Genomic DNA, 23,490 nt, shown 5'->3' with positions numbered 1-23,490 from the left:
TAATTCTTGTGGAGGGTGTTAAGATCTGTGTCTAGATTCATGTTTCTGAATGTAGATGTCCGGTTCTAGTACTATCTGTTGAAAAGTCTATCTCCTCTCTATTGTATTGCCTTTGCTTCTTTGTCAAAGAACAGTTGACTGTATTCATGTGGGTCTCTTTCTGGGCTCTCTGTTCTGTTCCATTGATCTGTTTGTCTGTTCTTTCATCAATATCATGCTTGCTTGATTGCGGCAGTTTTGTAGTAAGTCTTAAAGTCAGATAGTGTCATTTCTCCAATTTGTTCTTTTCCTTCAATATTGTGTTGCCTATTCTGGGTCTGTTGGCTTTTGGCTCTCCATATCAACTTTTTTTTTGTTTGTTTGTTTTTGTTTTTGAGATGAAGTCTCGCTCTACTGCCTTGGCTGGAGTGCAGTGGTGCGATCTTGGCTCACTGCAGCCTCCGCCTCCCAGGTTCGGGCGATTCTCCTGCTTCAGCCTCCCAAATAGCTGGGATTACAAGCACATGCTTCCACACCTGGCTAATTTTTATATTTTTAGTAGAGACGGGGTTTCCCCATGTTGGCCAGGCTGGTCTTGAACTCCTGACCCCAAGTGATCCACCCTCCTCAGCCTACCAAAATGCTGGAATTACAGGCATGAGCCACTGTGCCTGGCCCCTAAGTCAACTTTCAAATCAGTTTGTCAAAATCCACAAAATAATTTTCTGGGATTTTTGCTGGACTTGCAATGAATCTATAGATCAAGTTGGGAAGAACGTAATAGCTTGACAATACTGAGTCTTCCTATCCATGAACATGAAATAATCTCTGTATTCATTTAGTTCTTTAATTTATTTCATTAGAGTTCTGCAGTTTTCCTAATATAGACCTTGTACATATTCTGTTAGATTTAAAATTAATTATTTCATTTTGGGGGGTGCTAATGTAAATGATACTGTGTTTATTTTTTGTTTGTTCTTTTTTTTGTTTTTTTGTTTTGCTTTGTTTTGTTTTGTTTTGAGACGGAGTCTCACTCTGTCACCCAGGCTGGATGGAGCGCAGTGGTGCAATCTCGGCTGACTGCAACCTCCGCCTCCCAGATTTAAGCAATTCTCCCACCTCAGCCTCCAGAGTAGCTGGGATTATAGGCATGCACCACCACGTGCAGCACCACGAGACAGGGTTTCGGCCTGTTGCCCAGGCTGGTCTCGAACTCCTGGGCTCAAGCAGTCCGCCCACCTTGGCCTCCCAAAGTGCTGGGATTACAGGCATGAGCCACCTGATACTGTGTTTTAAATTTCAAATTCCACTTGTTCATTTCTGGTATATGGGAAAATGATTGACTCTTGTATATTAACCTTGAATTTTGCACCCTTGCTATAGTTGCTTATTAGTTCCAGGTTTTTTGTTGTTGATTCTTTTGGACTTTATACATATACCATCATTGCATCTGCTAGTAAGGAGAGTTTTATTCCTTTCTCCCCAATTAGTATGCTTTTTATTTCCTTTTCTTGGCTTATTGTATTAGCTAGGACTTGAAATACAATGTTGAAACAGAGTGGTGAGATGGACATCTTGCTTTGTTCCTAATCTTAGTGGGAATGCTTCAAGTTTCTCACCATTAAGTCTGACGTCAATTGTAGGTTTTTGTAGATATTCTTTTTTGTTTGTTTGTTTGTTTGAGACAGGGTCTTACTCTGTTACCTGGGCTGGAGTGCAGTGGTGCAATCTCAGCTTGCAGCAGCCTTGACCTCCCGGGCTCAAGTGATCCTCCCACCTCAGCCTGTCGAGTAGCTGGGACTACAGGTGCATGCCACCACGCCAGACTCATTTTTGTATTTTTTGTAGAGATGGGGTTTCGCCATGTTGCCCAGGCTTGTCTCGAACTCCTGGGCCTAAGCAGTCCTACCACCTTGACCTCCCAAAGTGCTCAGATTATAGGCCTGAGCCACCGTGCTCAGCTAATTCGTAGATAGTATTTACCAAGTTGAAGACATTCCCCTCTATTCTTGGTTTGCTGAGACTTTTTATCATGAATGGAAGTTAGATTTTTGTCAACTTTTTTTTTCTGCGTCTATTGATATGATCATGTGAGTTTTCTTCTTTTGGCTGTTGATGTAATAGATTACATTATTTGATTTTTTTTTTTTTTTTTTTTTTTTTTTTTTGAGACGGAGTCTCGCTCTGTCGCCCAGGCTGGATTGCAGTGGCGCGATCTCGGCTCACTGCAAGCTCCGCCTCCCAGGTTCACGCCATTCTCCTGCCTCAGCCTCTCCGAGTAGCTGGGACTACAGGCGCCCGCCACCACGCCCGGCTAATTTTTTTTTGTATTTTTAGTAGAGACGGGTTTCACCGTGGTCTCGATCTCCTGACCTCGTGATCCGCCCGCCTCGGCCTCCCAAAGTGCTGGGATTACAAGCGTGAGCCACCGCGCCCGGCAATTATTTGATTTTTGAATGTTGGACCAGTCTTACAGGTATGTAACCTGGAATAAATCCAACTTGGTGTGGTAATATAATTCCTTTTTACACATTGTTGATTCAATTTGTTGATATTTTTGAGGATGTTTGTATCTATGTTTATGAGAGATATGGGTCTGTAGTTTTCTTTTCTGGTAATGTGTTTGTCTGGTTTTGTTTTAAGGTGATGCTGGCCTCATGGAACGACTTAGGAAGTATTCCCTCTGCTTCTATCTTCTGAAAGAGGTTGTAGAGAATTGGTATAATTTCTTTCCTGAATGTTTGGTAGAATTCATCAGTGAATCCATCTTGGCCTAGTGCCTTCTATTTTGGATTTTTTTTTTTTTTTTTTTTTTTGAGACAGCGTTTTGCTCTTGTTGCCCAGGCTGGAATGCAGTAGTGTGATCTTGGCTCACTGCAACCTCCGCCTCCTGGGTTCAAGCAATTCTCCTGCCTCTACCTCCTGAGTAGCTGGGATTACAGGCACATACCATGCCCAGCTAAATTTTTATATTTTTAGTAGAGACAGGGTTTCATCATGTTGGCCAGGATGGTCTCGAACTCCTGACCTCGGGTGATCCATCCGCCTTACCCTCCCGAAGTGCAGGAATTACAGGCATGAGCCACTGTGCCCGGCCTGGAATGTTTTTAATTGATGATTCAATTTCTTAATAGATATATTAAAGAATTCAGATTATTTATCTTTGGGTGAGCTTTGGCTGATTGTGTTTCTCAAGGAACTGGTCTGTTTCATCCATGTTATCAAATTTGAAGTCATAGAGTTGTTCATAGTATTACTAGATTATCCTTTTAATGTCCATGGGATCTGTAGTGATATCCCCTCTTTCATTTCTGATATTAGTAATTTGTGTCCTCTTTCTTTTTTTTCTTAGTCTGGCTAGAGGCTTATTGATTTTATTGATCTTTTGAAAGAATCAGCTTTTGTTTTGTTGATTTTTTCTATTGATTTCTTGTTTTCAAGTTTAGTGATTTCTACTTTTAAAATTATCTCACTTTTTCTGCTTACTTTGGATTTAATTTGCTTTTTTTTTCTAGTTTATTAAGGTAGAAGCTTAGGTTGTTAATTTTATGTCTCCCTTCTTTTCTAAAATATGCATTTGATGCTATAAATTTCCTCCTAAACGTTGCTTTTGCTGCATCCCACAAATTTGGATAAGTTGTTTTTTCATTTAGTTCAAAATATTTTAAAATTTCTCTTGAACTTTCTTCTTTGACCAATATGTTATTTGTGTGATGTTTAATCTCCATGTGTTTTGAAATTTTCCAGTTATCTTTCTGTCACTAACTTCTAGTGTAATCCCATGGTAATCTGAGAGCAGATATTGTATGGTTTCTTTTCTTTTAAATTTGTTCTCACGCCTGTAATCTCAGCACTTTGGGAGGCCAGCGCGGGCGGATTATGAGGTCAGGAGATCGAGACCATCCTGGCTAACATGGTGAAACCTCGTCTCTACTAAAAATACAAAAAAAATTAACCAGGTGTGGTGGCGGGCGCCTGTAGTCCCAGCTACTCAGGAGGCTGAGGCAGGAGAATGGTGTGAACCCGGGAGGTGGAGCTTGCAGTGAGCCGAGATTGCGCCACTGCACTCCAGTCTGGGAGACAGAGCAAGACTCTGTCTCAGAATAAATAAATAAATAAATAAATAAATAAAATTTGTTAAGGTGTGTTTTATGGCCCAGAATATGATCTACCTTGGTGAAGGCTCCACGTGAACTTGAGAAGAATGTGTATTCTGTTGTTGCTGGAGGAAGTAGTCTATAGATGTCAGTCATATCCAGTTGACTGACAGTGATTTTTGAGCTGAGATTCAATGCAGGGAATCTGGTTTCTATAGTAGCTGGTAGCCTATAGTCTCAGCTACTTGAAAGGCTGAGGTGGGAGGATTACTTGAGCCCAGGAGTTCAAGATAGGAAGTCTGGTTCCAAAATTCCATGCACCTAGCTACTTCACTGTGTTGCTTCCTGGGGGATTGATTTCTCTCAGCTTATTTCATAATTTTAGAGGTAACCACTTTAGCTGGAATTCTAACATCTCATTTGTATCTTGTAGATATCTACTGTGTGAAAGACAACATGGAATGAAACACAACAAGGCATTTCTGTTTCGAGTTCATCTTCTCAAATCATTTTTATTGTAAAGAGAAATTATCATTTTAGCTTGTGATAAAAGGATAAAAATTAAATGTCATCACTGCTGAATAGTTCAGCTTCCTATAATTTATAATTTATTTATAATATAAATAGATAAGTATGATCCAGCTCTACTTACTTGACTAGCCTCATCTCGCTGTGCTTTTCAGAGCCTATTGGCTGCCTTTCTGTTCCTGTCCCCCTACCTCTTAACTCCTACATGCTTCAGGTCTCAGCCTAAATTATCAATTCCTCAAGAAATTTGTCACTGCCTTTCCAATATAAATTAGACTTCTCTGATATCTGTTTTTATAGCTCTGTGTTTTTCTGTGATGACTCATACTGTAATTATAATCATGTTGTTCTTTGTATGTCTGTGTCTGCTATCACTTTTTTTTTTTTTTTTGAGACAGAGTTTCACTCTGTCACCCAGGCTGGAATGCAATGGCGCGATCTCAGCTCACTGCAACCTCCGCTTCCCAGGTTCAAGCAATTCTCCTGCCTCAGCCTCCCGAGTAGCTGGGATTACAGGTGCCCGCCACCACACCCAGCTAATTTTTGTATTTTTAGTAGAGACGGGGGTTTCTCACTGTTGGCCAGGCTGGTCTCGAACTCGTGGCCTCAGGTGATCTGCCTGCCTCGGCCTCCGAAAGTGCTGGGATTACAGGCGTGAGCCACCGGGCCCGGCCTGTTACTGCTTTTAAACTCGACAGGCATCTTGATTATTTATGCACTGTTTTATCCCCGGCACCTAACACAGAGCTTAGCATATAGTAAGCACATTGTTTTCTTTTTGTTAATAAACTGCATCCATGTAATTAATAACTCTAAAGCCAATAAGTCAATTATTGACCTGAGCATATGCCAAATGGGTAAAATGGAAAATTGGGCAAATTTATTTATAGGCCACTAAGACAACCATATCATAAAGGTAATTTTTAAAAAGCAATAGCCCAGTGATTCAAAGTATGTGTGCTTATATACCTCTTTGCCTTGTAGCAATCAAGAATTGGGGCATGTAAAATGATTAACACAATATTGTCTGAAACTGAAAAGGACAGCCTGCCTCCTTTGCCTGGAATGCTGCCTTTCCTTTAATGTTCAACTCCTGTTGTATTTTCTTTTTTTTTTTTTTGGAGACGGAGTCTCGCTCTGTCGCCCAGGCTGGAGTGCAGTGGCGCAATCTCGGCTCACTGCAAGCTCCGCCTCCCGGGTTCATGCCATTCTCCTGCCTCAGCCTCTCCGAGTAGCTGGGACTACAGGCACCCGCCACCACGCCCGGCTAATTTTTTGTATTTTTAGTAGAGACGGGGGGTTTCACCGTGGTCTCGATCTCCTGACCTCGTGATCCGCCCGCCTCGGCCTCCCAAAGTGCTGGGATTACAAGCGTGAGCCACCGCGCCTGGCCTCCTGTTGTATTTTCTTCATGAAGTCTTCTTGTAAGACTGAAACGCCCAGTGACTTTTCCTCCTTCTCTGAATTTCTGTTACAGTTAAAGTCCAAGGCCCCAAAGTCAGCACTAGATCCTATAGCCTGCCTTGTATTGTCTACAGCTGCTTTCAATGTTAGTCTTATCTCAGCTTATTAGATTGTAAATCCCTGGAAGGGAGGAAACATACCTTTATACCTCTTCTATAATCCCACGGCGCCTAAAGCAGTGCTGAGAACATGTTGTCTGCACAATGAGCACTCATTGAGTTGTCTGTAGGCAAAAACAATTAATTAACCTGACAGTTTGCAGTTCGTGGGTCATGGGTGTGTTTGAATCTTTTCAGCTCGGAGCTTGCTCTCCAACTACTGTCAGCCTGGATGGTCAGCAATAAGGAGGGATAAGGAGTCTCCTTTCTTCCTCTTCGACTTCTCTAAGGTCTTGCCATAAAACAAACTAAAACAAATCATTAGAACTGTTCCTACTCTGGGATTCGCTTCTCCTTAAGGAACACAGTTTAATGGTCAAAAAAGCAGCTGCTTTGTATTCTGGAGAATGTACCTAATTAATCAGAGGCCAAACAAATAGAAATAAATTCAGGCTTCCATTTTATTATTGAGTAAGGCCCATTTGATCTCCAAACAGATTTTGGGCAGGACAGGGGCATGTCCTGCTGATTTGAGGAGCTCCTCACAGATCCGTGGGAATTTTGGTAGGATCAAGCAGTGTCCTTGAGCAATGGAAGCCTCCTTTTTTTTTTTTTTAATTTTATTATTATTATACTTTAAGTTTTAGGGTACATGTGCACAACATGCAGGTTTGTTACATATGTATACATGTGCCATGTTGGTGTGCTGCACCCATTAACTCGTCATTTAGCATTAGGTATATCTCCTAATGCTATCCCTCCCCCTCCCCCTACCCCAAAACAGTCCCCAGTGTGTGATGTTCCCCTTCCTGTGTCCATGTGTTCTCATTGTTCAATTCCCACCTATGAGTGAGAACATGTGGTGTTTGGTTTTTTCTCCTTGCGATAGTTTGCTGAGAATGATGGTTTCCAGTTTCATCCATGTCCCTACAAAGGACACGAACTCATCATTTTTTATGGCTGCATAATGTTCCATGGTGTATATGTGCCACATTTTCTTAATCCAGTCTATCGTTGTTGGACATTTGGGTTGGTTCCAAGTCTTTGCTATTGTGAATAGTGCCACTATAAACATACGTGTGCATGTGTCTTTATAGCAGCATGATTTATAATCCTTTGGGTATATACCCAGTAATGGGATGGCTGGGTCAAATGGTATTTCTGGTTCTAGATCCCTGAGGAATTGCCACACTGACTTCCACAATGGTTGAACTAGTTTACAGTCCCACCAACAGTGTAAAAGTGTTCCTATTTCTCCACATCCTCTCCAGCACCTGTTGTTTCCTGATTTTTTTAATGATTGCCATTCTAACTGGTGTGAGATGGTATGTCATTGTGGTTTTGATTTGCATTTCTCTGATGGCCAGTGATGATGAGCATTTCTTCATGTGTTTTTTGGCTGCATAGATGTCTTCTTTTGAGAAGTGTCTGTTCATATCCTTTGCCCACTTTTTGATGGGGTTGTTTGTTTTTTTCTTGTAAATTTGTTTGAGTTCATTGTAGATTCTGGATATTAGCCCTTTGTCAGATGAGTAGGTTGCAAAAATTTTCTCCCATTCTGTAGGTTGCCTATTCACTCTGATGATAGTTTCTTTTGCTGTGCAGAAGCTCTGTAGTTTAATTAGATCCCATTTGTCAATTTTGGCTTTTGTTGCCATTGCTTTTGGTGTTTTAGACATGAAGTCCTTGCCCATGCCTATGTCCTGAATGGTATTGCCTAGGTTTTCTTCTAGAGTTTTTATGGTTTCAGGTCTAACATGTAAGTCTTTAATTCATCTTGAATTAATTTTTGTATAAGGTGTAAGGAAGGGATTCAGTTTCAGCTTTCTACATATGGCTAGCCAGTTTTCCTAGCACCATTTATTAAATAGGGAATCCTTTCCCCATTGCTTGTTTTTGTCAGGTTTGTCAAAGATAAGATAGTTGTAGATAAGCGGCATTATTTCTGAGGGCTCTGTTCTATTCCATTAGAAAAAATTACCAAGAGGTAATTGCTAGCCATACAATGAGAAGGAAGGGAGAGTGTTGCACTGAAGAAAGAAAGGATGTGGATGTCTGGCTCCTTCTGTAATCCTTCATGCTGACCCTATTCCATTCAGTTGGTCATTTGTGAGCTTTTCAAAATTATTTCTTGAGACTATTATGTGACTCAAGTGACTCTAAGGAAAAGTAAGAATTCCTTCTAGCTTTCTAGGAGTTTGCAATCTGCTCAGGAAGATAAGATTACACACGAGGCAGGTAGGTAACAATAGAAGACAGAATTTGATGACATATTGATCAGAGAAGGGCAAAATCATTCTGAATGGGAGTTATCAGAGAAGATTCTGTAGGGTAGTGGAAACTCTACTGAACTTTGTAAGGGCCGTTTATGGTGATATTTTCACAGCTAGGTCATTAACAGTTAATTTACTCCCTTCCCCAAAATAGTTCAATTTACATCAGATGCTGAGTTATTTGATTTACATAATCTGATTTAAGAGTCAAGGTGGCTCACACCTGTAATCCCAGCACTTTGCGAGGCTGAGGCAGGAGGATATTTAGAACCCAGGTGTTCAAGACCAGTCTGGGTAACATGGCATAACCCTGTCTCTACGAAATATGCAAAAAATTAGCTGGGTGTGGTGGCGTGTACCTGTAGTCCCAGCTACTCAGGAAGCTGAGGTGGGAGGACCGCTTGAGCCCAGGAGGTAGACGCTGCAGTGCGCCATGATTGTGCCACTGCATTCCAGCCTGGGTGACAGAGTGAGACTCTGTCTCAAAAAAAAAAAAAAAAAAAAGGGCCAGGGGCAGTGGCTCACACCTGTAATCCCAACACTTTGGGAGGCCAAGGCGGGTGGATCATTTGAGGTTAGGAGTTTGATACCAGCCTGGCCAACATGGTGAAACCCCATCTCTACTAAAAATACAAAAATTAGCTGGGCGTGGTAGTGCACGCCTGTAATCCCAGCTACTTGGGAGGCTGAGGCAGGAGAACTCCTTGAGTCTGGGAAGCAAATGTCGCCGTGAGCGGAGATCACGCCACTGCACTCCAGTCTGGGCAACAGAGAGAGACCCTGTCTCAAAATAAATAAATAAATAATAAAAATAACAATACTGTGTAGCTTACTTACCTATGAGTTTGTCTAAGTAAATAAAGGACTGTTTGGTTAAGCAAATCGGTTTATCCCTGTGTCCTCTCTTTCTATAAAAATGAGGGCATCAGTCTAGAGAGCAGTTTCCCAAAGAGATTCTACAAAATGTTAATAGATATTAAAAAAAAAAAAAAAAAAGGGTAGGGGGCTGGGCGCGGTGGCTCACGCCTGTAATCCCAGCATTTTGGGGGCCTGAGATGGGCGGATCGCCTGAGGTCAGGAGTTCCAGACCAGCCTGACCAACATGGTGAAACCCCATCTGTACTAAAAATAGAAAATTAGACGTGGTGGCATATGCCTGTAATCCCAGCTCCTCGGGAGGCTAAGGCAGGAGAATTAGGAGAATTGCTTGAACCCGGGAGCCAGAGGTTGCAGTGAGCTGAGAACGTGCCACTGCACACCAGCCTGGGCAACAAGAGCAAAACTCCATCTCAAAAAAAAAAAAAAAAAGGCGGGGGGTGCTACATGCTCATGTGTGTTTCACAAACTACCGGTTAAACAAAGTTATACTGGGTTCTTATAATAGAATTTCTTGCAACCTTTAATATGATTATTTGAATTGTGGCTTCTCAAGATGAGGGTAAAGTATTAATATGTACCATTTCCCAAACTTATTTGACTATAGGATACCTTTTAAATGAAGTGTCACGTAGGACTGTGCTCTAAAAACTTGGGCAAGAAGAATGCCTTTTCTGGCTTAATTCTGTGATTCTGCATTTGTACATTAAATGTATTTTTGTAGATCTATACGGAATCTAATTATTTTGCTAGCGTTAATTTCACTTAGAACATGTAAGAATTAGGCCAGGCGTGGTCACTTAGAACATACAAGAATTAGGCTGCGGCTGGGCTCAGTGGCTCGTGCCTGTAATCCTAGCACTTTGGGAGGGCAAGGTGGGTGGATCACCTGGGGTCAGGAATTTGAGACCACCCTGGCCAACATGGTGAAAACCCTTCTCTGCTAAAATTACAAAAATTAGCTGGGTGTGGTGGCATACACCTGTAATCCCAGCAACTCGGGAGGCTAAGGCAGGAGAACAGCTTTAACCCAGGAGGTGGAGGTTGCAGTGAGCAGAGATTGCACCATTGCACTCCAGCCTGGGCGACAAGAACTAAACTCCATATCAAAAAAAAAAAAAGAATTATGTGATCTTTTTAATACATACCAAACTTAGAGAACATGTTTGTTTGTTTTTCTCAAGTAATCTAAACCGGGTTGCAGTTACAGGTAATGTGTTATGCTAAAAGACTGAAATGGTGCCAATTATATAATTGAAGTTCAATATTTTCTTAATATTAATTTTATAGTCTTTTGATTCTCTAGTGTTTTCGCCAAAGATGCCATCTTAGAAACAAATTTTTGTGCTTAAGTTTGTCCATTAAAAGGACTCTGTTTGATATGAGCCCATTTTTCTGTGGCGGAAAATTACCTGATCAAAACAAGGTTAAACCTCAGAAAAGTTACCTCCTTAAATAAAGCCTGGAGCTTTATTTAATTATGATTTTACCATCTGATAACTACAGATTGCCTCCACCCCCAAGAAAAGATGCCGAGTCAAGTTTGTTTGTTTGTTTCCAGAATCTGTAAACACTTACTTTTACATTTAAAAAAGTTACCCTGCCTCGAAATGTCAGCCTCTGGGGTTTTGTGAGACCCCTGCTGATTGACCCTACCCTTGACCTTAGCTCCAAAGCCCAACTCCATTCTGGCATGCTGGTGTAGAGAATTTATTTATTTTAACAGTAGGGAGCCAGAATTCCAGGAATATGCTTTTAAAAAGCCTCAAGAGCTATTTACCAGATCATCAGCTCCACAGGACTGGGAGGCCTCCACTAACACTCGAAGTGGGTAGTAGTGGTTGGTGGCAGCCAAGGGCTCCAGGGGCTGGCTCAGCTCTAAGCAACAGGACATAAGGGAGTGTGAAAGGACTTCCACTAGAAGTGGTCTTTTTGATCATCAAGAAAAAAAGGAAAATAGACATATTTTAATAGTAGAGACCTTTCAGTAAAAAGGGGCAGTCCTTTAAGTTCCTCAGGTTATATTTATTAAAGCATGGAGGCAGTCTTAGGGCCAACTCTCCATTTTATCTGTCTGCCTCTATCCATTGATTCTCATTCTTTCTCATACGTCCTGTTAGTTTTGCCATAAGATTGTAAAGTATGAGATAATACGCATCTTTATTTTCTTAAAAATGGTTTTTATTAGAATTGGGTAACATGCCTGTTAAACATTTGTAAAATACTAAAAAGTACAAAAAGGAAAAAATAAAAATTACTCATATGATGCTATCCAAACACAGATACTATTAATAATTTAGTAAATTTCCTTTAGTTTTTTCTTGGGTGAGGCAGTCTCTTTTTACACATTTATAATAATTTTTATATACAATTTTCTCAGTAGATTTACTTAAATATTTTGAAGCATACAGAAGAGTTGAAAACGTTTTACTGTGAACACCTATATTCTCATCGCTTATTTATACAGTTAAGATTTTAATATAAATGCTCTGTCACATATCTCTCTATTCATCCTTCAATCCATCTTATTTTTAAACGTTTCTTTTTATTTTTTGTGACAGGGTCTGGCTCTATTGCCCAGGCTAGAGGGCAGTGACACCATCTTGGCTTACTGCAACCTCTGCCTCCTGGGCTCAAGCCATCCTTCCACCTCAGCTTCCCAAGTAGCTGGGACTATGGTGCATGGAACCATGCCTGGCTAACTTTTATATTTTGTGTAGAAACAGGTTTTCACCATGTTTCTCAAGCTGGTCTTGAACTTGTGAGCTCAAGCAATCTGCCCACATCAGCCTCCCAAAGTACTGGGATTACAGGTATGAGAAACATGTCAAAGTAGGCATGTAGACATTATTTTCTTTTTCTTTTCTTTCTTTCTTTTTTTTGAGACAGAGTTTCACTCTTGTTGCCTAGGCCTGGAGTGCAATGGCGCAATCTCAGCTCACTGCAACCTCCGCCTCCCAGGTTCAGGCAATCCTCCTGCCTCAGACTCCTGAGTAGCTGGAATTACAGGCATGCGCCACCACGCCTGGCTAATTTTTGTATTTTTAGTAGAGATAGGGTTTCTCCATATTGGTCGGGCTGGTCTTGAACTCCTGACCTCAGGTGATCCGCCTGCCTTGACCTCCCAAAGTGCTGGGATTACAGGCATGAGCCACTGTGCCTGGCCTGACATTATTTTCAATTGCTAGATTTCTTGCAGTGAATTTTGATTTTCTTTTAAATTATTTCCCTATGGTTGACCAATTGCTTGCTTCCCATTTTTTACTATTTACATAGACTTCATAGGAAGGATACACTTCTAAAATTTAATAGTAATTTCTGGCTATGGTAGAAGAGTAATACTGGAAAAATTGATAGGGACCATGCTGTGGAAGGTTCTGAGTACCAGGGAAGTTACAGCAAAATGTAGTATAGTTACATTCTTGGAATCAGATAGATCATATACTTATTAGGTAACTGACATTGGAAAAAGTGTTAAACCTCTCTCAGGCTGTTTTCTCACCTGTCAAGCGGGGAGGCTATTATTACTTGTCTTACAGGGTAACTGTAGGGATTAAATAACATATATGCTACTTCCTTAAAAAATAGAAGATTTTATCTGTACATAATAATTAGAAGATTTCTCAAAACAATGGTTTCATGTCAAAGTTCATCGAAAAAATTTATTGGAAGATTTTTGAGTAGCACAGAGATATAGATCAAACTTGATTTTAGGTGGCTTAATCTTGTAGAATTGTGCATGATGCATAAGAGTGAGGGAGAAAGGTTATATGGAGGTAGATTTGATTTGATTTAATAAATATCTACTGAGTATGTTTGAAATGTAAAGCACTGTGCTAGGTGACTTGGGATTATAAAGCAGAGTGAGACAGCTGCCACAGAGATTTTAATTTGGTGGGTAATGCACAGGGTGAAGCAAGAGCTATAAAACCAAGCAGAATCCATCCATCCTGATTCATTATTTACCATCCATCCGCCCATCCATCCATTTACTCATCCACCCATCCACCCATGCATCTGTCCATCCATCCATCCATCCATCCAATGAATATTGATTTGCTCCTGTCCTATGTCAGTTACTGTTCTAGATGCTGAAGATATAGCATGAGCAAAACAGAATAAAATCCTTGCCTTCATGTAGCATACATTCTAGTAGGAGACAATATATAAATAAATGCATAATAAAATATCACACAGTATAATAATAAGTATCTTGAAAAAAACAATGTAAAGGAATAAAGCCATGTGGACAACTGGAGCCCTATCCCATATCATATCTTTGTTTTTTGTTTTTTTTTTTTGAGACGGAGTCTCGCTCTGTCGCCCAGGCTAGAGTGCAGTGGCGCGATCTCAGCTCACTGCAAGCTCCGCCTCCCACATTCACACCATTCTCCTGCCTCAGCCTCCTGAGTGCCTGGGACTACAGGCGCCCACCACCATGCCCAGCTAAGTTTTTGTACTTTTTTTTTAGTAGAGACGGGGTTTCACCGTGTTAGCCAGGATAGTCTCGATCTCCTGACCTCGTGATCTGCCCGCGTTGGCCTCTCAAAGTACTGGGATTACAGGCGTGAGCCACTGTGCCCAGCCCTCATACCATATTTTTAAAACTTAATTTCATCCTGGCTAACACAGTGAAACCCCGTCTCTACTAAAAATACAAAAAATTAGCTGGGCGAGGTGGCGGGCGCCTGTAGTCCCAGCTACTCGGGAGGCTGAGGCAGGAGAATGGCGAACCCTGGGGGGCGGAGCCTGCAGTGAGCCGAGATCGCGCCACTGCACTCCAGTCTGGGCGACAGGGAGACTCTGTCTCAAAAAACAAAACAAAACAAAACAAAACAATTTCAGCTGGAGTAATAATGTAAATGTGAAAGTAAAAGCCTTAAATTTGGCCAGACGTGGTGGCTCATCCCTGTAATCTCAGAACTTTGGGAGGCCAAGGTGGGCAGATCGCTTGAGCCTGGGAGGTTGAGGCTGCAAAACTGAGATGGCACCAGAGATATGCACCACTGCACTACAGCCTGGGCAACAGAGCAAGACCCTGTCTCAAACAAACAAAAAAACTTTGTGTTTTTGAGAAAACATAGGATAATTATCTTTAAGACTTGGGAGTAGAGGATGATTAAAAAGTATAAACTATGAGAGGTAAAAGACTGATAAAAGTTCATATTAGGAACGTCTGCTCATCAAAGACACTATAAAGAGACTGAAAAGACAGGATATGAAATGGAAAAAGTATTTTTTCTTTTTCTTTTCTTTTTTTTTTTTGAGACAGGGTCTTGCTCTGTCACTCAGGCTGGAGTGCAGTGTTGCAGTCATAGCTCATCTCCACCTCCTGGTCTCAAGCAATTCTCCCATCTCAGCCTCTCGAGTAGCTGGGACTATAGGGACCACCACTACGCCTGGCTTATTTTTTTATTTTTTGTAGAGATGGGCCTTCGCCATGTTGCCCAGGCTGGTCTTGAACTTCCAAGCTCAAGGGATCTGCCCACCTTGGCCTCCCAAAGTGCTGGGATTACAGCCATTGTGCCCAACTGGAAAAAGTATTTTCAGCACACACACACACACGCACGCACACACACACACACACACACACACACTCTCTTTCTCTCTCTCTCTCTCTCTATCTTAATTCAAGGTATTGGCTTATATGATTGTGGGGACTGCCAAATCTGAAACCTGTAGGGCAGGCCAGCAGTTTGGAAACTCTGAGGCAGGAGCTGCTGCTGCTGTTTTGAGTCAGAATTTTTTCTTCTTTAGGGAAACCTCAGTTTTTCTCTTAAGGCCTTTCAGCTGGCTGGATAAGTCTCACCCACATTATCAAGGATAAGCTCCTTTACTTAAAGTAAATTATTGTACATCTTTTTTTGTTTGTTTGTTTGAGACAGAGTTTTGCTCTTGTTGCCTAGGCTGGAGTGCAATGGTGCAATCTCAGCTCACTGCACCGTCTGCCTCCCGGGGTTCAAGCGATTCTCCTGCCTCAGCCTCCTGAGTAGCTGGGATTACAGGCGCCCGCCACCACACCCAGCTAATTTGTTTTGTATTTTTAGTAGAGACGGAGTTTCACCATGTTGACCAGGCTGGGCTTGAACTCCTGACCTCAGGTGATCCGCCCACCTCGGCCTCCCAAAGTGCTGGGATTACAGGCGTGAGCTACTGTACCTGGCTGATTGTAAGTCTTAACAATCTCTCCAAAATACTTTCACAGCAACATAAATAACATAAATAACTGGGTGCTCTAGCCTAGCTAAGTTGATATATAAACTCACCATCACAGTCACAAAACAAACAAGTTATGACACACATTTGTCAAATGCTGTAAAAGCTGGAGGCCAGAGAGAGAGGGTGCTTAAAAGAGTTCACAAGGAGCCTTCTCCTGCCCTAGGCGAGAATGTCAGTGACATGACAACATATTCAGGATCTCCTTATCAAGAGTGTGGATTGGCCTTAGTAAAAGCAGGGAATATTCCTTTAATGAGACCAGATTGTATCAAGCAGTCCCCGCTTATCAGTGGTTTTGCTTTCTGTGGTTTCAGTTACCCATAGTCAACCATGGTCTGAAAATATTAAATGGAAAATCCAAGAAATAAACAATTCATACATTTTAAATTGCATGCTCTTCAGAGTAGCATGATGAAATCTCATGCCGTCCCACTCCATCCTACCAGGGAGATGAATCATCCTTTTGTCTAGCCGTCCATGCTGCACAGGAATACTTGGGAAATGTTGTGGGTTCAGTTCCAGACCACTGCAACAAAGTGCATATCTCCATAAAGCGAGTCACACAAATTTTCTGGTTTCCCAGTTAGGTTTACATTATACTGTTATTTATTTATTTATTTATTTATGAGACAGAGTCTCACTCTGTCACCCAGGCCGGAGTGCAATGGCACGATCTCGGCTCACTGCAACCTCCTGGCTCTGAGTTCAAGCAATTCTCCTGCCCAGCCTCCTGAGTAGCTGGGATTACAGGCACCTGCCATCTCGCCTGGCTAATTTTTGTATTTTTAGTAGAGATGGGGTTTCACCATCTTGGTCAGGCTGGTCTTGAACTCCTGACCTTGTGATTCACCCACCTCAGCCTCCCAAAGTGCTGGGATTACAGGCGTGAGCCACAGTGCCTGGCCCTATACTGTAGTTTATTAAATGTACAATAGCATTACATCTTTAGAAAGTACATACCTTAATTAAAATATACTTTATTGCTAAAAAAGTAGCAGTACTAATAATGCTAACAATCATCTGAGCTGTCAGAGAATCATCTTTTTTTTTTTTTTGCTGGTGGAGGGTCTTGCCTTGATGTTGATGGCTGCTAACTGATGAGAAGGGTGGTTGCTGAAGGTTGGGCTGTGGCAATTTCTTTCTTTCTTTTTTTATTTTTTGAGACGGAGTTTCAGTCCTGTCACCCAGGCTGGAGTGCAATGGCACAGTCTTGGCTCACTGCAACCTCTGCCTCCCAGGTTCAAGCAGTTCTCCTGCCTCAGCCTCCCGAGTAGCTGAGATTACAGGTGTGCACCACCACGCTCAGCTAATTTTTTTGTATTATTAGTAGAGACGGGGTCTCACCATGTTGGCCAGGCTCGTCTTCAACTCCTGACCTCAGGTGATCCGCCCACTTTGGCCTCCCAAAGTGCTGGGATTACAGGCGTGAGCCACCGTGCTGGGCCTGGCAATTTCTTTAAAAGAAAACAGTGAAGTTTGCCACCTCGATTGACTCTTCCTTTCAAAAAGATTTCTCTGTAGCATGCAATGCTGTTTGATCCACTTTTATCCATAGTAGAACTTTCAGAATTGGAGTCAGTCCTCTCAAACTTTGATACTGCTTTATGAATTAGCTTTATGGAATAATCCTTTGTTGTCATTTTTTTTTTTTTTTTTTTGAGATGGAGTCTCGCTGTGTCTCCAAGGCTGGAGTGCGGTAGTGTGATCATGGTTCACTGCAACCTCCGCCTCTTGGGTTCAAGTGATTTTCCTGCCTCAGCCTCCTGAGTAGCTCAACTACAGGCATGTGCAACCACGCCCAGCTAAGTTTTGTATTTTTAGTAGAGACTGGGTTTCACCATGTTGGCCAGGCTTGTCTCGAACTCCTGGTCTCAAGTGATCTGCCTGCCTCAGCCTCCCAAAGTCCTGGGATTATAGGTGTGAGCCACTGCGCCTAACCCTTTGTTGTCTGAAAATTTCAACGATGTTCACAGCCTCTTCACCAGGAGTAGAGTCCGTCTCAAGAAACCACTTTCTTTGCTAGCTCATCAAGCAAAAAAAATTCCTCACCTGTTGAAGTTTTTTTTCTTTTCTTTTTTTTTTTTTTTTTTGAGTTGGAGTCTCACTTTGTCACCAGGCTGGAGTGCAGTGGTGTGATCTTGGCTCACTGCAACCTCTGCCTCCCGGGTTCAAGCTATTCTCCTGCCTCAGCCTCCCCAGTAGCTGGGATTACAGGCGCTCACCGCAATGCCCAGCTACGTTTTGTATTTTTAGTAGAGACGGGGTTTCACCATGTTGGCCCGGATGGTCTCGATCTCTTGACCTCGTGATCCACCTGCCTAGGCATTCCAGAGTGCTGGGATTACAGGCGTGAGCCACTGTGCTCGGCCACCTGTACAAGTTTTATCAGGAGATCATAGCAATCTAGTCACATCTTTGAGCTTTGCTTCCACTTCTAGTTCTCTTGCTATTTCTACCACATCTGTAATTACTTTCTCAACTGAAGTCTTGAACCCTTCAAAGTTGTCCGTGAGAGCTGGAATTAACCTCTTCCAAACTCCTGTTAATGTTGATATTTTTACTTCCTCCCATGATCACAAATGTTCTTAATGGCATCTAAGTGGTGATTCCTTTTCAGAGGGTTTTCGATTTATTTTGTCTAGATTCACCAGAGTAATCACTACCAGTGGCAGCTATAGCCTTAAAAAATGTGTTTCTTTTCTTTTTTCTTTTTTTTTTTTGAAATGGAGTTACTCTCTTGTCGCCCAGGCTGGAGTGCAATGGTGCGGTCTCGGCTCACTGCAACCTCTGCCTCCCAGGTTCAAGCGATTCTCCTGCCTCAGCCTCCTGAGTAGCTGGGATTACAGGCGTGCACCACCACGCCTGGCTAATTTTTTTTTCTTTTTCTTCTTTTTTTTTGAGATGGAATTTCACTCTCGTTGCCCAGGCTGGAGTGCAATGGGGCGATTTAGGCTCACTGCAACCTCTGCCTCCTGGGTTCAAGTGATTATCCTGCCTCAGCCTCCCAAGTAGCTGGGATTACAAGTGCCCACCACCATGCCCGGCTAATTTTTGTATTTTTAGTAGAGACGGAGTTCCACCATGTTGGCCAGGCTGGTCTCGAACTCCTGACCTCAGGTGATCTGCCCACCTCGGCCTCCCAAAGTGCTGGGATTATAGGCATGAACCACGGCACCCGGCCTAATTTTGTATTTTTAGTAGAGAGAGTTTCACCATGTTGGCCAGGGTGGTCTCAATCTCCTGACCTCAGGGGCCACCCGCCTATGCCTCCCAAAGTGCTGGGATTACAGGTGTGAGCCACCATGCCCGGTCAAAAAGTGTGTTCCTTAAATAATAAGACTCAAGGCTGGGTGCAGTGGCTCACTCCTGTAATCCCAGCACATTGGGAGGCCAAGGCAGGCAGATCACCTGAGGTCAGGAGTTCAAGCCCAGCCTGGCCAACATGGCAAAACTCATCTCTACTAAAAACATAAAAATTAGCTGGGTGTGGTGGCCGGCACCTGTCATCCCAGTTACTTAGGAGGCTGAGGCAGAAGAATCCCTTGAACCTGGGAGGTGGAAGTTGCAGTGAGCTGAGATTGGACCATTGCACTCCAGCATGGCAACAAGAGTGAAACTCCATCTCAAAAATAAAATAAGGGTTGGGCGTGGTGGCTCACGCCTGTAATCCCAGCACTTTGGGAGGCCGAGACGGGCAGATCACCTGAGGTTGGGAGTTTGAGACCAGCCTGACCAACATGGAGAAAGCCTTTCTCTACTAAAAATACAAAATTAGCAGGGCATGGTGGCACATGCCTGTAATCCCAGCTACTTGGAAGGCTGAGGCAGGAGAATCGCTTAAACTTGGGAGGCAGAAGTTGTGGTGAGCTGAGATCATACCGTTGCACTCCAGCCTGGGCAACAAGAGCGAAACTCTGTGTCAAAAAAGAAAGGAAGGAAGGAAGGAAGGAAGAAAGGGAGGAAGGAAGGAAGGAAGGAAGGAAGGAAGGAAGGAAGGAAGGAAGGAAGGAAAGAAAAAATAAGACTCGAAAGTCAGAATTACTCTTTGAGCCATAGGCTACAGAATGGATGTTGTGTTAGCAGGCATGAAAACAATTTTTTTTTTTTTTTTGAGACAGAGTTTCACTCTTATTGTCCAGGCTGGAGCTCAATGGTGAAATCTCGGCTCACTGCAACCTCTGCCTCCCAGGTTCAAGCAATTCTCCTTCCTCAGTCTCCCAAGTAGCTGGGATTACAGGCATCCGCCACCACACCCGGCAAATTTTTTTGTATTTTTAGTAGAGACGCGGTTTCTCCATGTTGGTCAGGCTGGTCTCAAACTCCCAACTTCAGGTGATCAACCTGCCTCGGCCTCCTAAAGTGCTGAGATTATAGGAAAACAACTTTTAATCTACTCATACATCTCCATCAGAGCTCTTGTATGATCAGATGCATTGTCAACGAGCAGTTATATATATATTTGTTTCTTTTTTTTTTTTTTTGAGTTGGAGTTTTGCTCTTGTTGCCCAGGCTGGAATACAGTGGCGCAATCTCAGCTCACTGCAACATCCGCCTCCCGGCTTCAAGCAATTCTCCTGCCTTAGCCTCCTGAGTAACTGGAATTACAGGCATGTGCCTCCATGCCCAGCTAATTTTGTATTTTTAGTAGAGACGGGGTTTCACCATATTGGTTAGGCTGGTCTGGAACTCCTGACCTAAGGTAATCCACCTGCCTTGGCCTCGCAAATTGCTGGGATTACAGGCATGAGCCACTGCGCCTGGCCCGAGCAGTAATATTTTGAAAGGAATGTTTTTTTTTCTGAGCGGTAGGTCTCAACAGTGGGCTTTAAAGTATTCAGTAAACCATGCTGTAAACAGATGTGCTGTCATGCAGGCTTTGTTGTTCCATTTATAGAGCACAGGCAGAGTAGATTTAGCATTTTTTTTTTTTTTTTTGAGACAGAGTTGCACTCTGTCACCCAGGCTTGAGTGAAGTGGTGCGATCTTGGCTCACTGTAACCTCCGCCTTCCAGGTTCAAGTGATTCTTCTGCCTTAGCCTACCGAGTATCTGGGACTACAGGTGCATACCATCACACTCAGCTAATTTTTGTATTTTTAGTAAAGACGAGGTTTTGCCATGTAGGCGAGGCTGGATTTAGCATCATTTTTAAGAGCCCTAGAGTTTTTGGAATGGTAAATGAGCAATGGCTTCAACTGAAAGTCATCAGCTGCATTAGCCCGTAAGAAGAGAGTCAGCCTGTCCTTTGAAGCCAGACATTAATTTTTCTCTAGCTACGAAATTCCTAGATGGCCTCTTCTTCCAATATAAGGCTGTTTTATCTACATTGGAAAATCTGTGGTCTGGTGTGGTGGTTCATGCCTGTAATCCCAGCACTTTGTGAGGCTGAGGCGGGAGGCTCGCTTAAGCCCAGGAGTTCAAGACCAGACTGGACAACAAAACGAGATTCTGTCTCTACAAAAAATAAAAATTAAACAAAAAAGAAAATCTGTTGTTCATTGTATCCACCTTCACCCATGATCTTAGCTAGATCTTCTGGATAACTTGCTGCAGCTCCTACGTCAGCACTCGCTGCTTCACCTTGCACTTTTTTTGTTATGGAGGTGGCTTATTTCCTTAAACTTCATGAACCAACCTCTGCTAGCTTCAGACTTTTCTTCCATTGCTTCCAGCACTCTCAGCCTTCATTGAATTGAAGAGTTAGAGTTAGGGTCTTGCTCTGGATTAGGCTTTGGCTTACGAGAATGTTGTGGTTGGTTTGATCTATCCAGGCCACTTAGACATTCTCCATTTCAGCAATAAGACTGCTTCACTGTCTTATCATTTGTGTGTTCACTGGAGTAGCACTTTTAATTTCCTTTAAGAACTTTTTCTGGCCAGGCATGATGGCTCACGCCTGTAATCCCAGCATTTTGGGAGGCTGAGGCAGGCAGATCACTTAAGGTCAGGAGTTCGAGATCAGCCTAGCCAACATAGTGAAACCCCTTCTCTACTTCAAATACAAAAATTAGCCAGGCATGGTGGTGGGCGCCTGTAATCCCAGCTACTCGGGAGGTCGAGGCAGGAGAATTGCTTGAACCCAGGAGGCAGAGGTTGCAGTGAGCCGAGATTGAGCCACACTACACTCCAGCCTGGGCAATAGAGTGAGACTCCTGTCTCCAAAAAAAAAAAAAAAAAAAAAGAACTTTGTATTCACAACTTCGCTGTTTGGTGTAAGAAGCCTAGCTTTTGGCCTCCCTCAGCTTTTGATATGCCTTCCTCAGTAAGTTTAATCATTTCTAGCTTTTGATTGAAAGTGAGAGATGGCTGGGCATGGTGGCTCACGCTTGCAATCCGAGCACTTTGGAAGGCCGAGGTGGGTGGATCATGAGGTCAGGAGTTCGAGACCAGCCTGGCCAACACAGTGAAACCCCATCTCTACTAAAAATACAAAAATTAACTGGGCGTGGTGGTGGGCGCCTGTAATTCCAGCTATTTGGGAGGCTGAGGCAGGAGAATCACTTGAATCTGGGAGACGGAGGTTGCAGTGAGCCGAGATTGTGCCACTGCACTCCAGCCTGGGCGACAGAGCTAGACTCTGTCTCAAGAAAAGAAAAAAAAAAAAGGCCGGGCGCGGTGGCTCACGCTTGTAATCCCAGCACTTTGGGAGGCCGAGGCGGGTGAATCACGAGGTCAGGAGATCGAGACCACGGTGAAACCCCGTCTCTACTAAAAAAAAATATAAAAAATTAGCCGGGCGTGGTGGCGGGCGCCTGTAGTCCCAGCTACTCGGAAAGGCTGAGGCATGAGAATGGCGTGAACCCGGGAGGCAGAGGTTGCAGTGAGCCGAGATCACGCCACTGCACTCCAGCCTGGGTGACAAGAGCAAGACTCTGTCTCAAAAAAAAAAAAAAAAAAGGAAAAGTTTGAAATATCATAAGAATTACAAAAATGTGACACAGAGACACAAAGTAAGCACTGCTGGAAAAATGGCACGCATAGACTTGCTTGATTCAGGGTTACCACAAACCTTCAGTTAGTAAAATGCAGTATCTGAAGTACAGTGAAGTGAAGCACAATAAAACAGAGGTGTCCCTATCTCTGCTACTCACCTGTTAGTCACTTAGTAGTGTCTTGGTTACTGGATCGAAAAATCACAGTAGATATAGGGTTTGGTACTATCCATTGTTTTAGGCATCCACTGGGGGTCTCGCAATGTATCCCCCGAGATAAGGGGAAAGTACTATATTACAGAACATGTGAGGTAAGTCATAGAAATTATGTAACCATGGCATTTTTATCACCGATAACTCAGTAGTGAGGCCAAGGAAGACTGTCAGAGGTAAAATGGAAAGAGGGGAGACAGTGATTACTGGATGACAGGGAAAAGATGTAAAGGTTTACTGTGCATTGTTTTTTTTTTTTTTTTGAGACGGAGTCTTGCTCTGTTGCCCAGGCTGGAGTGCAGTGCTGCGATCTAGGCTCACTGCAAACTCTGTCTCCCGGGTTCAAGCAGTTCTTCTGCCTCGGCTTCCCAAATAGCTGAGATTACAGGCGTGCGCCACCATGCCTGGCTAATTTTTATATTTTTAGTAGACATGAGGTTTCACCATGTTAGCCAGGCTGGTCATCAACTCCTGACCTCAAGTGATCTGCCTGCCTCGGCTTCCCAAAGTGCTGCGATTACAGGCATGAGCCACTGCGCCTGGCCAACATTGTCCTTTTAATGCCCAAAACTAAAAGGAGACGTGTCCGTGGGGAAACGATATATCAAATTTGATAGGAGTTCATTAATGACCAAAAATTCCAAATCACAGCTGGGACTCCCTCAATTTCTTTAACCTTTGCTCAGTCCCTCCACCCCACACTATTCTTCAGCAATTAACTGAATTACTTAAGTAATTAAAATAAGAAAATATCAGCATGAAACATGTATAAGAATGGAAAATAAGTAAATAAATTAAAAATGTGAAAGAAA

General features: G+C 42.9%; 1 pseudogene; it reads right to left on the bottom strand.

Annotated features, from left to right (window-relative positions):
• The window catches only part of LOC129488289 (nuclease EXOG, mitochondrial-like), a 59,310-nt pseudogene that overhangs the window by 33,607 nt on the left and 2,213 nt on the right, over nt 1-23,490 (bottom strand).

The sequence above is a fragment of the Symphalangus syndactylus genome, chromosome 1 (genome assembly GCF_028878055.3).
Source record: "Symphalangus syndactylus isolate Jambi chromosome 1, NHGRI_mSymSyn1-v2.1_pri, whole genome shotgun sequence".
In the NCBI taxonomy this organism is placed as follows: Eukaryota; Metazoa; Chordata; class Mammalia; order Primates; family Hylobatidae; genus Symphalangus; species Symphalangus syndactylus.
Note: the sequence above shows the minus strand (reverse complement) of the source record. Positions and strands in the feature narration are given on the sequence as shown.